Source organism: Rhinoderma darwinii, chromosome 13 (assembly GCF_050947455.1).
Source record: "Rhinoderma darwinii isolate aRhiDar2 chromosome 13, aRhiDar2.hap1, whole genome shotgun sequence".
NCBI lineage: Eukaryota > Metazoa > Chordata > Amphibia > Anura > Rhinodermatidae > Rhinoderma > Rhinoderma darwinii.
Genome location: NC_134699.1, coordinates 31355095 through 31378439, shown reverse-complemented (window position 1 = coordinate 31378439; position 23345 = coordinate 31355095). Strand labels below are relative to the sequence as shown.

At 42.3% G+C, this 23345-nt stretch overlaps 1 long non-coding RNA gene across 3 annotated transcripts in view; it reads left to right on the top strand.

Annotated features, from left to right (window-relative positions):
- Nucleotides 1–23345, top strand: part of LOC142665768 (uncharacterized) — a 98341-nt gene that overhangs the window by 5108 nt on the left and 69888 nt on the right. For all 3 annotated transcript variants that reach the window (XR_012851566.1, XR_012851565.1, XR_012851564.1), the window contains exons 2-3: nucleotides 2479–2538; nucleotides 11695–11759. This is a non-coding gene — a long non-coding RNA (uncharacterized LOC142665768). The remainder of the gene's footprint in view (nucleotides 1–2478; nucleotides 2539–11694; nucleotides 11760–23345) is intronic.

Genomic DNA, 23345 nt, shown 5'->3' with positions numbered 1-23345 from the left:
TATGGAAATTTACTAAAAATCATTTGCAATAATATACTGTAAATGTCTTTTTTATTTACTATTAATGATGCATGAGTGAACTGGTTTATCAATTAAAAAAATAAATTGAACAGTAAAATCACTGTGAGCTTTGCATACCAGATGCAATAGACAAAAAAACTGGTATTTTATAAATTCACTGATAAAGTGCATTACCACAATTTATACTGATGATGTAGCAGAGCTGAATTTGCTATTTATCGACAGGTCCCTTTCTATTTGTTTCATGTGATGAAAATTTACTGTGCCGCAACAGGTGGCAGGATTTAGTATAAAGGTCAGTGCACATGGCATTTGCAGACCCCGTAAGGCGGCATGCAAAGTCCCTACGGTTTTTGTACTACAGAGCTGTACGTACTTTTTGTGCTACCATATGGTACTTCTATGAGGTGCAAAGCTTCGAGGGAAGATTACCTCCATATTATAGATTGTGTTGGAGCATGACCCTGACCTTGGTGTGCCTGTGTATAAAACCAGAGGATCAGTGAAGTACAGTATGGTCTCACAGCAGTCTATAGGCTCCGTATTACAGATCCATATTACACGTGTCCGTAATACAGCCATGTGCATGGGCCCTTAGTGTAATAGGACCTTCATTTCTGCTCCAAGACAGAACTTCTTGGGGTTTGTCAAGTGTCACGATGGAGCCTTTATCAGCAACCCTATACACATATTTCTGTCCCCTCAGTCCCCTGGGGTCTAGAAGCACGATGTCTTGTATACAAAGCAAATAAAATGTAGAAAGGGACCTGCTCACCTCTGCTACTTCTATAAAACATATTTACATGTGAGTCAGTATGTATTTTACATTATATAGGTTGTGAAACCTGATATTTATACTCAACGTTATATTGCTTTGTTTATATTCCATTAGATAGACTGCACTAACTTTTATTACATTTCGTGGGGGGTTTTTTTGTTTTGTTTTTTAAGAAAATGCCATTTCTGCCTGGTCTTATTTATTAGGTTTTAACTGTAAAGAAATTTTACTCTTGAACTTTAGACAATCTTTACCTTTTAAAACAATTGTAATGTATTTACGTAAAGCAACTAGTGCGCAATAATGGAAAAGTTATTTCTGAACGTTTTTCTGGCACTAGGCATAATATAAAAGGTAAGATAACCCAACCATTCAAGTAATAATCAAAACAAGTCCTTGTTGCCATAGCAGCCAATTAGAGCTCTGCTTTTATTTTCCAACCTGCACTGGCAGAATTAAACATGGACTGTGATTGGTTGCTATGGGCAACAAGGATACTTATGTTTGAGAAACATGATGAATGAGGGCCAGTATATGATATGTATAATATACGCACAGGTCTATTTATAATGTACAATAGGAGTGTCATATTGTTTTACCAATGCAACTTCAGTTTTTAATCTTTTTTTTTTCCACATAGCAACCAGTCAGAATTTAGCTTTCATTTTTTAACCTACACATAGACTCTGATTAGGTTGCTATGGCAACAAGGTCTCTGCTTTTCCGAAACTGACAGAAAAAATGCACAAGACTTTAGAGTTGCGTCAATTTGTTATCATTTTCGCCACTTTTTTACGCCGATTGCATTTTTAGCCTACTCCAGATTCATCAATTGAAATGAATCTCCCCCAGTTATCCCAATACTTTCTTTTTTTTTTTTTTAAATAACAACATGGCCATGAAAATTGTGTCATCTCATAATTCTATAGTTGACAAAACGATGCAAATGAAGCATACATAGCTCCCAAATGTCACTCTTGTGTAAGGAAAGTCCCTACGTTTGATCCATATCAGTGTGTCGCACATTTTAACCTGATAAATAAAGTTGCATTAATAAATTTGCTCTATTGCTTTAGAAATCTTGGATGCAAAAAGAGGGATTATCCCAGAATCAAAAATGATCACCTACCCACAGGATAGGTGACCATTTTCTAAACGAAAATCGCTGCCGCTCTATTCTAAATCTATGGGAATGATGGAAACAGTCAAGTACAGCGCTCGGCTGTTTCCGCCATTCTCACAGACATTGAATGGAGCATTGGGCTCTAACAATTTACATTCTAAGAGCCTGTAGGGTGAGGCATCCATCAATACAGCCATACCCAAAGCAAGTCCCTCATACATGTGTGGGTTTACTTTCAGTAAGTTACTGTAAAGGTGCACCTACACCTTAATAATTGTATGTCCCATAATAAATGATTGCCTCTTAGTCAGGCCCAACTTGGCCCAACTTGGTAATTAGATAGCTCCAACAGGCTAGACTAGCAGGTTTCCTTTCAGCTGGGCTGCCTACTGTGCCTAGGCTGCCTACTGTGCATTGCATGTCGTATTACAGAGGTTTTCTTCCCAAGAAAAATAGCATCCATGGAACAACATTCTGGCAATTATCTGATTGAGCACATTAGGATATCCTCTACCTCATGTTTTCTATACACTGAGCACTGTACATCACTTTGCAGGCACCAGGGCTCTGACGGCAGGGTTCGACTTGATGAGTTTACCTCAGCCATGGATGAGATGTAAGTAAACAATGTGGCCCCTAAGTTCTCTTGGCGTTAGTAAAAGTTAGAGTACATCCGGACATTTAGCACATTTTATTTTCTGAGTTCCGAATATTATTTTCTGAGTAAGAATTGCTTGTCCAATTGTTCATTCCTTTATCCTTAGTATATGTGCCAACAATTGCTTTGTAAGATAAAAATAGAGACTACTATGATGGTTGCCCAAACAAATGTATTCATTTCCCATTGTAAAGCACCAATCTATTCCACAGCACGGTATATAGAATCTCTCGCATCAGCGCCTGTCTCCAATGGCGCTCACAATCTGATTTCTCGATCTTCAACACACTTTCAATCTTAAATACGATAAGGAGAACTAGTCATATCGGTAGAAGATAAAAAACCAGGCAATATCTCTTGTTTCTTTGATATCTCGGTCTGTAATTAATGATTTTTTGGTAACCTTACTTTGATAATACATCATATCATGAGAATACAATTCCAGATATTAACAATTATAGACTAGTTTCTAGTTTGGCCGCGCTTCTAGGTGCAACAGCAGGACATTACCATAACTAACTGTATTTTGCTCTAATTTTCATAATAATTGATTATTACTACTATTATTATATTTGTTATTAGTATTATTATCTTTGTTGTCCTTATAAGCCTTGTCCTTGTACCTATCATACTGTACCATATATCTTGGCAGGAAAGGGGTTGTGTACATGCCAATGCAGGGCTTTATTTAATGTAAACTTATACCTATTAATGTAGAAATATTTCACCTACATAAACGATCTGCTGTATAATATAACAGTTAGGGAGTCAATTAATAGCACATATTAGGCCATATAGTTGTCCGGGACCCCCACTCTCACCTTAGCCGTTAACAAAGAGCAGATGTCTTTCTTGTGGACCTGGCCTATCCTTGTACTACATGAACGGCCACTTATCTGAATGGTCGGCATGTAATACTAGATTTCCCCTGCAGTGGTCGCTGCAGGGGAAATGTATTGCAAACTGATAGGCTTGAGTTTCTAAAGCCGGACTTGCAGAAGGCCGGTTTGGGCCAACGTAAATATAAAAAGGGATTGTCATGATAAATTGACACTTTTAAAGGGGAAATCTGTATGTACCTCTTCACCCTATTATTGCTATACTAGTGAACTTTCTAAAATCAGAGGGCAGATAGGATGATATATCATTGTCAGTTTATCAGGCTTTTCCTAAACAGTCAGGGCCTCATGTATCAAAATTGTGTGAGAGAATAATATCCTTGTTGTGAATTGTAACCAATCAGAGTTTAGCTTCCATATTGTAAACTGCACTAGACAAGTGAAACGTGGACTCTGATTGGTTGTTGTCGGTAAAACAGCCACTCTAAAAGAGTTGTGGTTCATGAGGCCCTCAGCCTTAATTTAGTTTTTCTACTTTTTTCTGTATAAGTCTAATTTTCTGCACGGTGACAGACATACAGTTGTATTGTCTTTACATTATACTGTATTGCAGCAAATGGCTGTAAACTTGATTGTTGTGTTAGGAAATGATGAAATTGTCTTAAATAAAAGGTATGTTGGCGTTGCTCCTATTACTGCCTATGTAGATGACGACAACAACGGGAGGTGGGGTTCCTTACTCCGTGTGGAGTTTCTAACGCAACTTATTATTTACTACATTTATATAACTCTGAAATGAACTGATCTATGTGATGCCGCTTTTGGCTGAGAGTACCTCCCATATTGTTTTCCACTGTATAACATGTAGAATGACAGAAGATGTATAAGGTTATAGCAGGATGTGATTGATAATTTACCAAAATAAACTTGACTCAAGTCGAATTTATTCAATGAGAACTGTGATGACGTATTGGAAACATAACATTTTGATTTTATAGTCAAACATGATCTTCTAACCGGTTAGGACAGGTTCACACCTACGTTGGTTTTTCCATTGTTCTGCCCCGTCAGAGTAGCAGAACAACGAAAATACCGGAAGTGGTGTTTCCGTTGTATGACGGAAACCCCCGGCAGACGACTAAACCCATTGCCTTTACTGGGTTCCATCGGGTAACTGAGTGTCTGTGGTTTTACTGGAAACAATAGCGCCGCTTGCTGCGCTATTATTTCTGGTCATTTAGGTTGGATTTGCGACGGAGGCCCCTAATGGAGCCCCCAACACAGATGTGAACAGGCCCTTATAGGATCATGGTGAAGTCCATGACTTCCTCTGATTTTAATGAAGGGGCTCTGGCACTCTATAGCATGCTTTTTCAACGTTTCTAAATCAAGTGTGCGACCAGCTCCTAGAGATGTCGCATGTACACCCGAGGTTAAACATATCACAGGTTGTATAAGACCACTCTGGCACTGCTCAGATAGCCCTCATTGATTTGAATAGCCCTTTGTAGGTTGTATGAGAGATCCCAATTGCTGAAAATCTCTCAGCGGCACAAATGAGTTTGGGTGCTATGGCCTCCTTCACACACAGGAGGCATTCTGGCATTTTAAACTGCATGAAAAAAATGCACGTTAAAACCCCAGCGTTTTGTTAAAAGTAAAAGCATTTTTATTTTACGTTTTTGTGACATTTTTAAATTAGTGTCATTTTGTTCATGCTTTTTTTTCCTGGCGTTTTTGATGTCCTATAGAGAAGCCCATGGGAAAAATGGCATAAAAAAATGGCACACCGAGAGCATGCTGTGTTTTGACGACACCGACTACAAAAAAGCAACAAAAACGCTACAAACCAAAACGCAGTTATATATAGTGCATTTCATATTTCACTATTGCCTGGGGCTCTCCAGGCATTTTATATTGATTCCTATCCTTAAAATATCAGATTGGTGTGAGTCCGACAAACCTCGCAATCAGCTGACCAAAGGGGCCACACCGTCCATACACATCCATAGCTTCTGTGCCTGGTATTGCAGCTTAGTCCCATTCACCTAAATGAACGGACCACTGTGCCTGTAATCCGGGAAAAAGACTGCGGTGACAAACGCCGTGGTCCTATTAATCGATAGGGGTGCCAGGAGTCGGGCCCCCACCAATCTGATATTAATGGCCTATCCTAAAGATAGGCCATCAATATAAAATGCCTGGAGAACCCCTTTAATGTAACATCTGGCCCCACCAAAAAATGAATAAAAAAAACTGTAAAAAAAAAAAAACATTAAAAAAGCCACAGAAAACTCAGCACAGGGTCTTCATAAATATGACGTTTGGCCCGAACCGCCTATACTGTATATATATATATATATATATTTAAAAAAAAATCCGCTAAAAAAATCCCATAAATACGGTTAAAAATTTGCCACTCCGTGTTCACGCTTTGTTATACTGTGTTGTATATGCTTTGTAGCGATATAGTGCCTCAGAGCATGGTCTATACAAACAAATACAAGAGCCGAATTGCTGCACATTGTACAGAGCATGGTGTTTTCTCTGTTCAGTAAATTGTATTTCCTAGCCTCGGAGAGCCTCTTTAATTTATAAGGGGAGAACAAGTCCTGCATATGAACAAGAGGTGTTATGGATATGTCTTTAAAATGTACATAGCAAGAGAGCAAATACAGAAGTAGCCCAGCAGTAGACATTTACAGTGCATTACCAGTATATGATGGCATTCAGTATCATCCACCAGGGGGCAACATTGATTAAATTACTTTATTAACTAAGATCTTTCATCTAATAAGGCAACTAGTGAACATGTACATATTATCAGACAAAAGACATGAAATGGAAAAACCAAATCAATAACATACCGTAAATTAATGTATCTAAACTAATCAAAATATCCGTAGACACCGTAGGGAAGTGTTCACACATGGCATATTTGTTTTAGAAATATTTGCTACTAAAACTGTTTTCCCTACATCTGAATGGAGTTGTTTCTGCAGCATTTTTACAAACCCCATTCAGTTATATGGAACAGTTGCAGAAATTTCTACATGTGAACATGTGCCCCTCTGTAGATCGTGCCCCCCCTGTAGATAGTGCTATACAGCCTCCCCCGTAGATAGTGTCATACACCCCTTGTAGATAGTGCCAGCCTTACCCCCTGTATATAGTGCCCCCCTCCCATTGTAGATAGTGCCCCACCTCCCGCTTGTAGATAGTGCCATACAGCCCTTCTTGTAGATAGCGCCGCCACCTCCCCCTTGTAGATAGTGCCAGCCTTACCCCCTGTATATAGTGCCCCCCTCCCATTGTAGATAGTGCCCAGCCTCCCGCTTGTAGATAGTGCCCCACCTCCCGCTTGTAGATAGTGCCATACAGCCCTTCTTGTAGATAGTGCCCCACCTCCCCCTTGTAGATAGTGCCATACAGCCCTTCTTGTAGATAGCGCCGCCACCTCCCCCCTGTAGATAGTGCCATACAGCCCCCTTGTAGATACCACCCCCACCTCAGCGGGATCCTTGCGTAGGCCGGTGTGATCCAAACGTGGCCTGTAGGCTAGTAAATGGCAGAGCAGGGAGATACCTCCCTGCTCTGCCATAGTGTTCAATAGTATCCGCTATGGCTGCTACAGCTGTAGTTACACCACTGAAACATACCCATAGGCCAGGATCACACACACAGTTGACGTTTTTTGGTGCATTTAATTTTTATTTTTAGCCAAAGTCAGAAGTAGATCCAAAAGGAAGATAAGGTTTAGGGTATGTTCACACGGCTTATTTACGGACGTAATTCGGGCGTTTTCCGCCTCGATTTACGTCCGAAAATGCGGCTCGATAGCGTCGGCAAACATCTGCCCATTCATTTGAATGGGTCTTATGATGTTCTGTTCCGACGGTCATTTTTTTTACGCCCCGCTGTCAAAAGGCGTAAATAGACGCCCGCGTCAAAGAAGTGCCTGTCACTTCTTCAGACGTTAAATGGAGCCGTTTTCCATTGACTCCATGGAAAAACAGCTCCATTTACGTCCGTAATTGATGCAGCGAAAAAGCACCTCAACATGCCACGACAGCTGAAATTACGGAGCTGTTTTCTCCTGAATACAGCCCCGTAATTTCAGCCATAACGGACGCTGCCGTGTGAACATACCCATAAAGAAAAGACTGATGCATCTTTTTTTCTTTTGTGTCCACTCCTGTGTTTGGCTAAAAGAAAACGTAGCCAAAAACTGCACTAAAAACTGCATCAACACTGTGTTTGTGATCCTGGCCTAATACAAATGTGGGTGAGCAGAGAGAACTTGATCTACATCTGTTATATAGGAGGGCTTCACAATCCATGAGAAAAAAACTGTTAGGCCAGGATCACACAGTCAAGAAAACTGCAGTTATTTTCTGGGCCTTTCAAGTGTAAAAAATGTCTTTATTGTGATCAAACGCATCCGTGCTGTGTGGATGTATATATCTGGCTGCTAGGATAGGGAATAATGCTCAACAGACCTCCCCCACCGTGTGCCTTTGTTTAGGCCTGGTTCCCACATAGCGTTAATGCTGCTGAATTTCCGCAATGGAATTCTGTGAGGAAATGGTGCAGCATTTACAGTAGCAGCAAAGTGGATGAGATTCAGAAAATCTCATGCCCACACTGCGGAAAAAAAGCGCAGCGTAAACGTTAATAAATTGATCTGCGGTGCGGAATTTAATTCAGCATTTGTTGATTTTCCGTTGCAGATTTTACCCCATTAAATTCAATGGGGATGCAAAACCCGCAACAGAAAGCCAAGTGTTGCGACTTTTGCAGCGTATTCGCAGCGATTACACCACAAAAAAAGGCAACTACGGAAAAAAAATCATACTTACCCAGACCGCCCTCCTTCCTGCAGTCCAGCCTCCTGGGATGACGTTGCATCCCATGTGTGCCAATCACGGGCTGCAGCGATAGTCACATGGGATGATACGTCATCCCAGGAGGCCGGCCTGGATGATGTCAGAGGGCCGGCCTCCTGGGATGACTTTACGTCCCATGTGACCACCGATGCAGCCAATCACAAGCTGCAGCTATCACATGGGCTGCAACATCATCCAGAGAGGCCGGATCGGACTGCGCAGGAGGGACCAGGGTTGCCAACCTCCACTTCAGAAATTTGTGGACAACTGAGCAAAAATTCACGGACAGACCAAAATTTTTACGGACACATTACAAAATCATTGCCTATGCACTGTGCAGTGTGTTGGGAGTGACTCACCAATCACAGCCCCGCTTGTAGCTTTCTCGCACTAACTTAGGTCATCTTTTCTCTGACTTGAGTCATTCATTTTCCTTTTTTTTCTCCATCGGGCCCAGACCACTGTGACCACTTATTCCAGCCACGACTCGTCTCTGCCGAATTTGACACACAGACATGTTGGTTTCTCGCTTTTCCAGCATCCTCCCCACATATACAACATCCTCTAAACAAACTCGTAACACAATAAAAGTGCCCCTCAGTAACCGTGCCCCCTGTAGTTAGCACCACATAGCCCCCTTGTAGATAACCACACAGCTCCCCCTTGAAGATAGCCAAACAGCCCCCCCCCCTTGTATATAGCACAACACAGCTCCCCCTTGTAGATAGCGCCACACAGCCCCCTTGTAGGTAGCCACACACAGCCCCCCCTTGTAGATAGCACCACACAGCCCCCTTGTAGATAACTACACACAGCTCCCCTTGTAGATAGCCACACAGCCACCCCCCCCCCTTGTATATAATGCCACACAGCTCCCCTTTGTACATAGTGCCACACAGCCTCCACTATAGATAGCGCCACACACAGCACCCCCTTGTAGATAGCACCACACAGCTCCCCTTGTAGATAGCGCCACACAGCCCCCCCTTGTAGATAGCGCCACACAGCCCCCCCTTGTAGATAGCGCCACACAGCCCCCTCTGTAGATAGCCATACACAGCCCCCCTTGTAGATAGACATACACAGCCCCCCTTATAGATAGCCACACATCCCCTCCTTGTACAGAGCCACACACAGCTCCCCTTGTAGATAGCACACACAGCCCCCTTTGTAGATAGCGCCACAAAGCCCCTGTAGATAGCGCCACACACAGCCCCCCTTGTAGATAGCTCCCCTTGTAGATAGCGCCACACAGCCCCCCCCTTGTAGATAGCACACACAGCCCCCCTTGTAGATAGCGCCAGCCCCCCTTGTAGATAGCGTCACAAAGCCCCTGTAAATAGCGCCACACACAGCCCCCCTTGTAGATAGCTCCCCCTTGTAGATAGCGCCACACAGCCCCCCCCCCTTGTAGATAGCCACACACAGCTCCCCTTGTAGATAGTCACACACAGCCCCCTTGTAGATAGCGCCAGCCCCCCCCTTGTAGATAGCCACACACACAGCCCCCTTGTAGATAGCCACACACACAGCCCCCTTGTAGATAGGCACACAAAGCCCCCCTTCTAGATAGCGCCACCCCCACCCTCTAAAGTAGCGCCGCAACGCCTCCCTCCCCTTCCATTACACTTAGTGCAAACAGCGGAGAGCGGTAGCCTACTGCTACCATTCTCCGCTCTGCCTGACACTACTCACCATCAGGAGGAGGAGGTGGTCATGCAGTGAAGTGAAGCGGAGGAGGATCACTTTTGACTGGGGTCGGTGACAGCACAGGATTGGACCAGTCCAGTCACCTGACCTGAGTCACCTGACTATATGTCAGGTGACTGGATTGGTCCACTGCCGGCACCAACCTTATTTGGCAGCGGCCGCAGCCTACTATTCCTTTGCACCGTGCATGCACATTTTGGCACATGCGCAGTGCAAAGTTCCGGGAGACTGCAGAAAAATCCCGGACGGTGCTTTTTTTTCGGCCAGAAAAAAACACCCATTTTTGCGGACTGTCCGTAGATTTACGGACGGTTGGCAACCCTGCGAGGGACGCTTCGCCATAACAACAGCCTACATAAGTATGAGCGTTTTTTTACTGCTGCCTTCCGCAGCGGAAATTCCATCCGAAAAAACGCACCACAAAGGTTTTCGGACAGAATGTACTGTGGGTTCCAGGTCAGATACGCTGCGTGGTTTTTACGCAGCATATCCGTCCCGTGGGAACCCGGCCTTATACCTACTGAAGATTTCTGCACTGTTTGTGACTGAACGTCTGCTATACGACACATCCAATTGGTCACAACATGTACAAGAAAATTTGCTAGTTGTATTGAATGTATAGAAAAGTTATGGTCAGCTATTTTAATAAAGGTTTTCAGTTTTAGGGCAAGGCCACGTGTTGCGACCGTGTCAGGGCCGCTCCGTGTGGCCGCACCCTAATTCCTTCAGTGTGTAGATAATCTTTCACCATTCATCCCACACCTACACTTCACATTTCACCACTAGAACCACATGTATCACTTTCTAGATATTTTTGTATTTAACTTCTATTTGACTGAGGAAAAAACTGTTGATTCAATTTCGCTTTTGCAATAATAAGAACTTTTTCAGATACAAATCTTATCATTTACATCAGTTCCATTTCAATATCCACTACTGAGACACAACTTCCTCATCAGATCATTGTAGTTCAATTTTTTAAAGGAAACAGTTACGAAATTAATTTATCAAGCCTAAGTTAGCTTAACTAGGTTAAAAAATGACCTACCGTACTGAAACAGAATTTAATTATGGCAATTCTATTGTCCTTTTGTGACTCTGTCTGTGAAGAAGGTTAAAGGGGTTGTCCAGGATCAGTAAAATGGGTGAGCTTTTTTTTTTCTTCCAAAAACAGCGCCACTCTTGTCCATGGGCTGTGTCTGGTATTGTCGCTCATTAAGTCAATGGGGCTAAGCTGCAATACCAGATATATCCCATGGACAACTGTGTATTGTGTTTGCAGTACCAGGCACAGCCACACCCATCTGTACGGCGCTGCCTCTGGATAAACTATGAAGGGGATATGTCTTTGCAGCACGTGCCATAGCCCGTTCATTCTGCTGATCAGTGGGGGTCCCATCATTCATTGATGGCTTATTCTATGGACTGGTCATCAACTAAACCCCGGACAATCCCTTTAGGCCGGGTTCCCACGTAGCGTAAACGCTGTGGAATTTCCGCAACGGAATTATGTGCAGAAATTCCACAGCATTTACAGTAGCAGCAAAGTGGATGAGATTTAGAAAAGCTCATGTCCGCGCTGCAGAAAAAGAACGCAGCGTAAACGTTAATAATTTGGCCTGCGGTGCAGAATTTAATTCAGCATGTCAATTTATGCTGCGTTTTTGTTGATTTTGCAGGTTTTCCCCATTGAATTCAACAGGGTCCAACAGAGTTGGCTGTATGGCTTTCACCTAAATACACGGTATGTGCATAGGGCTCTGATGTGTGCATGAACTCCATTCACACCCTGCAGTTATGGTGTGGTTAAAACATCATCGAAACACTGCATCTGAAAATCGCAAGTGTTTTTACTTCAATTTCCAGAGCCACAGGCAGCTGAGGGCTGGGAGCGTCCCTGCTCTGCCGGGTGAGATCGATATTAGTATCGATCTCACCCGTTTAACCCCTCAGATGCGGTGCTCAATAGCGTGCACCGCATCTGAGTGGTTTTAGAGAGCGGGAGGGAGCTCCCTCTCTCTCCCACCGACACCCGGCGATACGATCGCCGAGTGTCTGTGTCTCCCATGGCAGCCAGGGACCTAATAGGCTGGGTTCACCCATCATAGTGATGTACAATGCTAGGAGTCCCTGCCTCGCTGCAGGACAGCTGTCCCGTACTGTCCTGCAGCGAGGCAGGGACTCCTAGCATCGTACATCACTATGATGCTAGGAGCCCGGCTCCCTGCACTCCGTTCGGTCCGGGTCTTCCGGCCGAAATACGTTCCGTACATTACTGACGTAACATGGTCGTGTGAACCCAGCCATAAAGGCCCCCAGGTCTGCCTGGAGCGACTGCCTGCTAGATCATGCCGGAGGCATGACCTAGCAGATGCCTGTCCGTTTTAAACGGACAGGTATAATACACTGCAATACAAAAGTATTGCAGAGTATTATAATAGCGATCGCATGATCGCATAGTGAAGTCCCCTAGTGGGACTAGTAAAAAAGTAAAAACAAAAGTTGAATAAAGTTAATTAAAAAAAATGTGAAAAAAAAATTAAAAACCCACTTTTTCCCCTTACAAAATGCTTTACTATTAAAAAAATAAAGTTAAAAAGTTACACATATTTGGTATCGCAGCGTCCGTAACGACCCCGACTATAAAGCTATTACATTACTTAACCCGCACGATGAACGCCGTAAAAAATTAAATAAAAAACGATGGAAAAATTGCTGTTTTCTGTGAATCCTGACTTTAAAGAAATGTGATTAAAAAGTGATCAAAAAGTCGCATCTACTCCAAAATGGTACCAATAAAAACTACAAGTCTTCCCGCAAAAAAAAAGCCCTCATACAACTGCATCGGCGAAAAAATAAAACCGTTACGGCTCTTCAAATATGGAGACACAAAAACAAATCATTTTGAAAAAAAAGCGTTTTTACTGTGTAAAAGTAGTAAAACATACAAAAACTATACAAATTTGGTATCGTTGCAATCGTAACAACCCGCTGAATAAACTTATTGTGTTATTTATACCACACCGTAAACGGCGTAGATTTAGGACGCAAAAAAGAGTGGTGAAATTTCAGATTTTTTTCTATCCCCCCCCCCCAAAAAAGTTAATAAAAGTTAATCAATAAATAATATGTACCTAAAAATGGTGCTATTAAAAAATACAACTTGTCCTGCAAAAAACAAGACCTTATACAGCTATGTCGACGCAAAAATAAAAGAGTTATAGCTCTTGGAATGCGACGATGGAAAAACGTAAAAAATAGCCTGGTCATTAAGGTCTAAAATAGGCTGGTCATTAAGGGGTTAATTCCGTAGCGGTAAACCCGCGACTACATTGAATAACACACCAAATTGCTGTTTTTTCAATGCAGTTGTAACAGCACAGCAACGTCTAAACGGACACTAAAGGGGTTTTCCAACCATTATACATAATGCCATATTGCTAAGATACGCAACTTCCTGACCGATTGGAGATTTGTTGCAGTTCCCTGCACAGTGGTGGGGGTCCCAGTGGTTGAAAGAAGCTGCAAGCCACCTTGCAACTGTTGCAAAAGTTTATGACTCTGATTAAACTTTAGTGATAGTCACACAGTCGCTAGCACCTTTTAAATAACTGAAGTTGCATCACGATTTTACTCCGTCCACACTTAAAATGTAGAGGCTAAGGTTAGCATGTGATGTCCATATTAAAAACGTAAAAAAAAGTATGGCCAAAGAAATGCTGCATTTCGTGGCAAAACCACATTAGTGTCATTTTTCATCCATCACCCATTGACCTCAATAACAAAAACAAATGATTATGACAGATTGATGCATGTGTTTGAGTCCTATAGAAATGTGTTTCATAATTGCAGCAACATTTTTGTAAAATCACAGTGGCAAAAAAAAATATGAAAAAGAAAAAGTCTCATGTCAGTATACAGGTCAACAAAAAGACATACTCCAAAAAGTATCTAGGTAGTGGTAGCTGCTGGGAAGGGGAGAGGGATTGATTAGCTCCTGCTGTGGGGAAACCACACACTGCAGACACATTGGAAGCGGCTTACACCAGAGATATGGAGACTTTGTGACCAGTTTCATCCCAGTGACTGGTGAGCTGTATCATCTTTTTTACATAGCAATAGATCTGTGAGCTGTAATAACACTTGGATGTGGGACTGTTGCTGGACATTTGGGGTTTATTTGTTCTTTGTATTTGACGCTGTATGACTGGTAGTATTGTATTATAATAAGTGTTTATTCTGTGTCAAAGTTGTAATTTGTGATTGTAAACTTTTTTTGTCATGTTAAATGTCCCTTATTTTTTACAAGCCCATAATATATGTGTGAATATGGCCTCGTATTGTAACCGGCACAAGCTATGCACTGGGTCTCACCTGTCATGCATGTTGTCCAGTGTTATAACACTTTTCTTTCTTTGGACAATCATAAATATGATAAAAATCAAGTGTGTCATAAGCATCTTCAAAACAAATGTCTTGGGCTCCATTCACACCTCGTCTGTGGTACATTGTCAGTGTATACACCAGTAAAAAAAATCTCCCAATATGTACGCTGGCCCATACACTTTAAAGAGGCTCTGTCACCAGATTTTCAAACCCCTATCTCGTATTGCAGCAGATCGGCGCTGCAATGTAGATTACAGTAACGTTTTTGTTTTTTTTTAAAAACGAGCATTTTTGGCCAAGTTATGAGCATTTTTATATTTATGCAAATGAGCCTTTCTTAAGTACAACTGGGCGTGTTTAAAGTTATGTACAAGTGGGCGTGTATTGTGTGTGTACATCTGGCCGTTTTTACTTGTTTTACTAGCTGGGCGTTGTGAATAGAAGTGTATGATGCTGACGAATCAACATCATCCACTTCTCTTCGTTACCACCCAGCTTCTGGCAGTGCACAGACACACAGCGTGTTCTCCTGAGATCATGCTGTGACGTCACTTCCTGCCCCAGGTCCTGCATCGTGTCGGACGAGCGAGGACACATCGGCACCAGGCGACAGAGGCTACAGTTGATTCTGCAGCAGCATCGGTGTTTGCAGGTAAGTCGATGTAGCCTCTGTCGCCTGGTGCCGATGCGTCCTCGCTCGTCCGACACGATGCAGGACCTGGGGCAGGAAGTGACGTCACAGCGTGATCTCAGGAGAACACACTGTGTGTCTGCACTGCCAGAAGCTGGGTGATAACGAAGAGAAGTGGATGATGCTGATTCGTCACCATCATACACTTCTATTCACAACGCCCAGCTAGTAAAACAAGTAAAAACGCCCAGATGTACACACACAATACACGCCCAGATGTACACACACAATACACGCCCAGATGTACACACACAATACACGCCCACTTGGACTTAACTTTAAACACGCCCAGTTGTACTTAAGAAAGGCTCATTTGCATAAATATAAAAATGCTCATAACTTGGCCAAAAATGCTCGTTTTTGAAAAAAAAACACGTTACTGTAATCTCCATTGCAGCGCCGATCTGCTGCAATACGAGATAGGGGTTTGAAAATCTGGTGACAGAGCCTCTTTAAGGGCCAAATATATATTCAATAAAGAGTGTTTGGCAGAATCCTGCAGCCCCAACTGTATTTGTAATTGCAGTTTACTGTCATTTTAATGATACTGCATACAAAAACATGTATACCACAGGGAAATACGTTTTTATTTTCATGGCAGGCATATGTAACTATAGGCATACAGCTGCTAACATCTGGCCATTTCAAATGGTCCCACATTGAACACGGTGTGAATTCAGCCATAGTTGAGTCATAAAAATGGTGCATGGCATATGTAACTATTTAACCCTCCAGGGCCTCATGCACATGGCTGTGCCCTTAATCACGGCCCGCAATTGCGGGACATGGGACGGTTCTACAGCACGAATACCTATCCGTAGCGATACGGAAAGGTGTCCACGGCCAAAAGAACCGGGCGGTTCCGTAATTGCGGACCGTATTACAATCCGCAATTACGTAGATTTTTTACGATCGTGTGCATGGGGCCTTAGGTCCTGTTTGCACGTGGCTTTGGGGTGAGTCTCAAAGTCACACCTTTACCATAGAGTGAAACTTAGGGCTTGTTTACACGAACGTGTATTACGTCCGTGCAACGTGCGTGATTTTCACGCGTGTTGTACGGACCTATATTAGTCTATGGGGCCGTGCAGACAATCAGTGATTTTTACGCTGCGTGAGTCCGCTGCAAAAAACACACGACATGTCCTATATTTGTGCGTTGTTCGCGCATCACGCACCCATTGAAGTCAATGGGTGCGTGAAAACCACACATGTCACACGGAAGCACTTCCGTGGGACCAGCGTGATTCGCGCAACAGCACTGAAAAGGATGAATGAAAACAGAAAAGCACCACGTGCTTTTCTGTTTACAAACATTCAAACGGAGTGTCATAATGATGGCGGCTGCGCGAAAATCATATGGTGATGACACACAGAGCTGTTATGTACCTTTTGAGCGAGCGAAACACAGCGTTTTTTGCGTGCGAAAAACGCACATGCTCATGTAAACCAGGCCTTAGGGTGTATTCACACAAACAAGTCTTGATCATGTTTGGTTTTTTTCTTACGCAGTTTTTACAGCCAAAACCAGGAGTGGATTCACATAAAAAGCAAAATAGTATTTGTGCTTTTATACCGTTCCAGCAGGTTTCCGGTTTTCAGACAGAATCAATAGCGATTCCGTCGGAAAACCAGAAACCTACTGGAATGGTGACGAACGGAAACCATTAGCGATGTTTCCGTCACCATTGATATCAATGGTGACTGAAACAGAAGCTGTGGTTTCACTTTCCGTTGCGGGGTTCACCTGACGGAAACCTCCGACGGAGCCCCGGAAAGCGAACGGTGATGTGAACAGGCCCTTCGGTTAAATGCACACGTTGCACGTTTTGCTGCGGAAAAAAACACATGAAAACGCAGAAAATTCACAGGTAAATACCTAACCCAATTGTGCGTTTTTTAAATTTTGATGCGTAAATCGGTGCGTTTTTCTGCTGCGGGTTTTGGTGCGTTTTTCCTTACAACTAGACAGATACAATTTGCAAGCGGAAACGCAAGATAAATTGACTTGCTGCGGTTTGTAAAATATGCACCGCAGGTCCATTTCCGTGCAGAAAAAAAACGCAGTGTACATGATTTCCTGAAACCTCATTTACTTTGCTGGTACTGTATTACACTGTGGATTTGCGATTTGCCGCATTTAATACACAGCGTGACATTGAGCCATGCAGCATTGTTGCTGGGTTGTTTTTTTTTTTTTTTTAAGGAAATGCTCCTTCAGAGCCACGTGCAGGAGGATGTATGCTGGCACATGAAGTCCCTGTGTGTCAAATTATGGAGTCGTAGGCACTGTGTGCCGTGCATATGGTACTCCATGCTGCACCGTATTATGGGGTTATTCTCCCCCAGAAGCAATGCTCCGTAATATGGCATTCAATGAAGCATGCCACAATTTGTTTTTTGTCAGATACATACAGAGTCTGTTAGGAAAAATCTCTGTATCCCTCCGTATGAAACTTGCTGCATACGGAGGTATGGTAGGAGTCTACTGGTGCCGCATTACAACTCCGTACAACTTGGAGGCCTTGTGCATAAGGCTTTATTCTTATTGTATCCAGTGTTGTCAGGCTGTCTTACATAAACAAGCATGTTATTTATTCAACTGGCGTAGTAGGTCACTCATCGAAAAGATGTGCCTGTATGTTTTTTGGGGTTAGGTGTAGCTTCTAGAATTTTTAAGTGTCCTACTTATTATGTTTAGCATTTGGGTTTGGTCTTTCTGCTTTGTTGTTTTTTTTGTGTTTTGTTTTTTAATTTAACCATTGTATGTCAAAGATCAGCATCCCCTTCCTGTGGTCACTGACTGCGAAACATCCTTTCAATAGATATCTAGAATACAAACAACATGCTACACTGTAGGTCTAACAAAGTAAATGTATAATAATTTATTCCTAAAAATAGAATACTGCTTTGTGCCTACAATTCTCTAGTACAAAGCTGTACGCTCATGTGGAAATGGTGCGATTTTTCACAGTGTATTTCACCCTTTGCAATGCTTAGGCCCGATTCCCACATAGCATAAACGCGGCGAAATTTCCACAATGGAATTCTGTGCGTAAATTTACAGTAGCAGCAAAGTGGATGAGATTTTGAAAATCTCATGCCCACACTGTGGGGAAAAAACGCAACAAAAACATTTATTGACCTGTGGTACGGAAATTAAATACGCAGCATGTTAGTTTAAGCTGCGTTTTCGTAGCTTTTCTGTGCGGGTTTTCCCCATTGAATTCAATTGCGATGCAAAACACACAACAGATAGCCAAGTGTTGCGAGTTTTGCTGCAGAATCATAGCGATTCCACTGCAAAAATCGCAACTCAGAAAAAGAAAAAAAATCATACTTACCCAGAACCCTGCTTCTTCCTCCAGTTCGGCCTCCTGGGATGACGTTTCATCCCATGTGACTGCTGCAGCTAAACACAGGCTGCAGCGGTCACATGGGCTGCAGCGTCATTCAGTGATGCCAGACTGGACGGCAAAGGAAGGACGCGTCACCATGACAATGACCACAGTAAGTATAAAAGTTTTTTTTTTCTACCGCAGTGGAAAGTCTGGCCAAAAAAATCACACCACAGCCCACTTGTCTAGTATAGCCTCATTTACATATTTAGAAAAAAGCTCATAAATTTTAAAATAACAAACGTTTTGGGACACAATTTTCAGTAGCATTATCAGCTTGACAGCGCCTATTAGGTTAGATAGGATATTGGGCATTACTAAACTAGTGACAGATCCTCCAAGGCTGGCTTCCCACAGTGCAGATTTGCTGCAGATTTTGCCTGCATTTTGTCAGCCAAAACCAGAACTGGATCCAGGAGAGCAGACCTGTAATGCCTTTCTTTATATATTTCTTATGTTTAAAGTGTAGCTAAACGTTTGACAAACTTCTGACATGTCATAGTGACATGTCAGAAGTTTGGATTGGTGGGGGTCCGAGCACTGAGACCCAGACCAATCGCTAGAACGAAGCAGCTGAAGCACTCATGTGAGCGCTCAGCCGCTTTGTTTCTGTTCGGCTATTTCCGGAAATAAATGTGTACGGTGTACGGACTCAATAGAAAGTCTATGAGCCCGTACTCTGATACATTGGCTTTCCGTAAAAAGACGAACAGACACGAAGCAGCTGAGCGCTCACACGAACACTTCAGCTGCTTCATTCTAGAGATTGGTGGGGGTCTCCGTGCTCGGACCCCCACCAATCCAAACTTCTGGCATATCTCTATGACATGCCAAAAGTTAGTCAAACGTTTAGCTACACTTTAAGTTCTGTTCCTGGTTTTGGCTTAGAAAATACATGCAAAATCTGCACTGGAACCCAGCCTAACAGGATTTACAACAAATAACAATTGTCACCTATCCACAGAATAGGTGATAAATGTATGATCGTCGGGGCCCCCACCGATCTCTAGAACGAGTGGCCCGACCCCCGTTCCTCCTAACTACACGATCGCAGGATTTTGAATGGAGTAGCAGTCGCACATTAAATAGTCTTTATTAAAAGTGTCTTATTGCTTTTCATTTTTATTTAAAGGGGCTTACCCATCACATAAAGTGGTGGCATATTGCTATGATAGGCCATAGTCTTTTGATCATCAGGGGTCTGACTGCCGGGACCACCACTGATCCTGAGAATGAATAGGTGCTGGTTTTACCTGCAACTCTCCAGCCAACTGGAGCATAGCCTCATTCAAGCGGCGCACTGGCCACCCATTGTGCAGGGAACTTTGAAGAGGACGTAGTGCTAAACTAGCTCTGTGGCCTTTTCATTCTCATGATCAGTAAGGATCCTGGCAGTCCCCCCCCCCCCCCACCATTCAGAAAGTGATGGCATATCCTAATAATGAAATGTAAAAATCCTGTTACATTGTATATGCTTCATTTTAGATGCATTGGAATTATAAAATAATTGGTTGCGAAGGTGTAGTCTTTAAAGGGATTTTCCATGTTCTGACAACTGAACAGTATATGAATGGTGCTGGTCTGACACCCAGACCCCGCACCGATCAGCTGCTGCGGCTGCCTCCGGGCATTGGACGATATATCCGGATGCAGATGCTCCGGTCAAATAGCGTCCGAGCTGCAGTACTGCAGCTCTTCCCCGATTCAAGTGAATAGGAGCAGAGCCGCAGTTCTGCCAAACAGCCGTTATGCAGTGATCAGAGCCATCTGCTTTCGGCTCCAACTACTGCATAACATTCGGTGCCCGGAGATAGCCGGATCATCTGATCGGTGCGGGGTCCGGGTGTCTGACCCGCACCAATCATAAACGAATGACCTATCCGGTGGATAGGTCATCAGTTGTCAGAACGTGGAAAACCCCTTTAAGGCATACCTATCATTTCATGCACAATTTCTAATACCAGCTACAACAACCAACCAATGTGCCTATACATATCTGATCATTCAGTAAGCTGCAACTCGACGATCAGTCAATATTAATACAGGTCGGTTGTATTGAATACAGATTTCCCCTGGCAATGAGCAGTGGCTGCCATGTTGGGTATGTATGAATAGTGTTTTGCAGGACACTTCAGCAGGGTTTCTGGAGCACTAAACATGAAGTCACATGCGCTAATGATTGAAATAAAAGAAATTGAAATGACGGTTTGACGGTTGCTCTTTACAGCTAGTGGTCTTTAGTGTTTTGGAAATTTGGTCAGCAAAATGAGTTCATCCTGTGAACCGCATCAAAGCACGTCTTTCTCAGAATAGATTACTGCTTCTACTTGTGGTAATAGGATATTGTTAATACTGGTGATTTATATTTTTGTCACAAGTTTTACTTTTATAAGTGCTCAGTAAAAGAAAAAATACGCTAACAATTTTCATTTTCACAAGCATGTGCTATATATAACGAAATGTGCATTTAAAATGTTTTTAAAGAGGACCTGTCACCTCTCCTGTCAAGTCTGTGTAATACTTGCATTCCCCATAAAAAAAACTATTCTGGAAATCTTTTCTTAAACTCTGCATTGTTTCGTTCCTCTATTATTCCTCCTGGAAATGTATGAATAAACTGACAGCTGGCAGTAACTATTCCCCTTGGCAAAGGGTTATGTCTCCATACAGTCCAATCAGAGCTGACCGTTATAGGCTGGGTTTACACGTTGGGGTAGTGTGCCACTCAGCTAAAATTGTGCGCATTTTATCACGAATTGCCAGTTACTGATTGCTTGGTTTTTGCAGGTGAAACACATATATTTTTAACATATTTCATCTGTAAAAAATGTGCAACAAATAACCACATCGCAAACTGCAGCAATTCTCATAAGGATTTGACACACATTTTATAGCCACACGTCACACTACTGCAACGTGTGAACCCAGGGACACACACTATTGACTAGGGGAATAATAATGCCGAGTTGTCAAAGTATTTACTCAACGGTTCTCTTTGAAAGCTAGGTACTCCTTCGAAAGTGAGGTGTACATAGCTTTTTTGTACATTTAAAAAAAAAAATGTGTATCAGTGTTCTTGGTGCAACTTTCAAATTAGTTTTTATTATAAATAATTGTTACTTTTTGAGATAGAGCTGATCTGTATCCTGTATACAGAGCAGCTGTATCGTTTGCTAAGACCTAAATCCGTCAGGTCCGCGGGACTAACAGGTTCAGTGTCAGTGGGTCCTGCGTGTCTCTGAAAATGTAAAAATGAGCCTCCTATATTAGTAAATTATAAGTTACAGTATCCAACATTTGCTAATTTTGTTTCTTTTACCTAAAGATATTTTAGCAAATCTCTAATCAATTGTGACAGTTATTTCTTTGCAAATATTGGTTCTGAAACCGCTTTTCAGAAACTGATTGCAAACTTTCAGCATGTTGGGTTAAATTAACTAATTAATAAGTGACCACAAAATGGCACTTCCTGTTGTCCCTTTTGCAAAAATGGCAAACAGAAAATGGCAAGTAAGTAAAAAAATAAAAATTTAAAAATTAAATAAACTTTGGCCAAACTGATTACTTAATATATGGCCAATTTTTACATTTGTTGCAGATATTTCTGCAAATCCGTTCTGTACATCTGAAAGGGGTTGTTTCTGCAGCATATGCATGTTTGGTATAGAAAACCCAATTTCAAGAACCATATTAGGGAATTCTGCGTTGATAGACGGGACTCCCTTTTTCTGGATTCTTGTTTCTACAAAGAGCCCCTTTTGCTCCAGATGACTCAAGACGTCTGTGCATCCCATGGACACCCCATAGATTTTATTTAAAACTGCGTAATGCTTCATTTTCTGCTGCGGCGGCGTTACAGGTAAATTAAACAATTCCAGGTTCTCTGCTGATGATCACTGGTTGTACAACAGGAAATCCTGTGATCAGCTTATTATTGGGGAAGCCTTCTAACAAAAGGAGGTGGGGTTCAATGGTAAAAAGGTTTTCTTTATCTTTGATGGTCTATGGTCTACATTTACTAATAAGTTTATGCCAGTTTGTCGTAAAGTGCACAGACGTGACTTGGAAAATTTTTGCAACTTTTATCGTCAATAAAAGTTAGAAAAGTGGGCGTGGTCTCCAAGTAGTAATAGTTTAGATTAAATTTATAAAATTAAGTGAAAATGTCTGGTGCAAATCTAAATTATATTTTCTGCTTGTACTAGAAGTCAAAATTCACCACATTTATTAAGAGGCATGCAATTTTTAATAATATTTGTGCACATCACTACAACTAACTCATCCATTTTGACTGCCGTTCTTTATAAATGTGGGCTATTGGTATTATATCTAATTCCTCAGACCTCACAACATTGGGATTATACTTGGTCACTTACTTGTCATTATTAATACTGGTGACACATTTGAGCGGTGTGCCAGTATCTCTCCCCCCATGGACACATGTGCGCGCATACACACACTTACAAATTTATACAAATTTGTTCCACCTCTCTATAAAGTGTAACATACTACAAATATATAACTTCTAAAAGTGTTAATGCAAAGTTACACTAACAATAGATTACAATTAGGATTGACATCGATAACCGAATTAGACAGCTATTTTATTTGACTATTAATTGTACCTCGGCTCCTAAGTTAACAATACAGAAATATTTCATTCTGGTAGAGCTTATACTTAGGCCGGATTCACACGAGCACGTTCGGTCCGTGAAATACGGACCATTTGTCGGCCTAATTTCCCGAACGGAACACACTGCAGGGATCCGGGCTCTTATCGTCATAGTTATCGATGATGCTAGGAGTCCCTGCCTCGCTGCGGGGAAACTGTCCCGTACTGTAATCACGTTTTCGG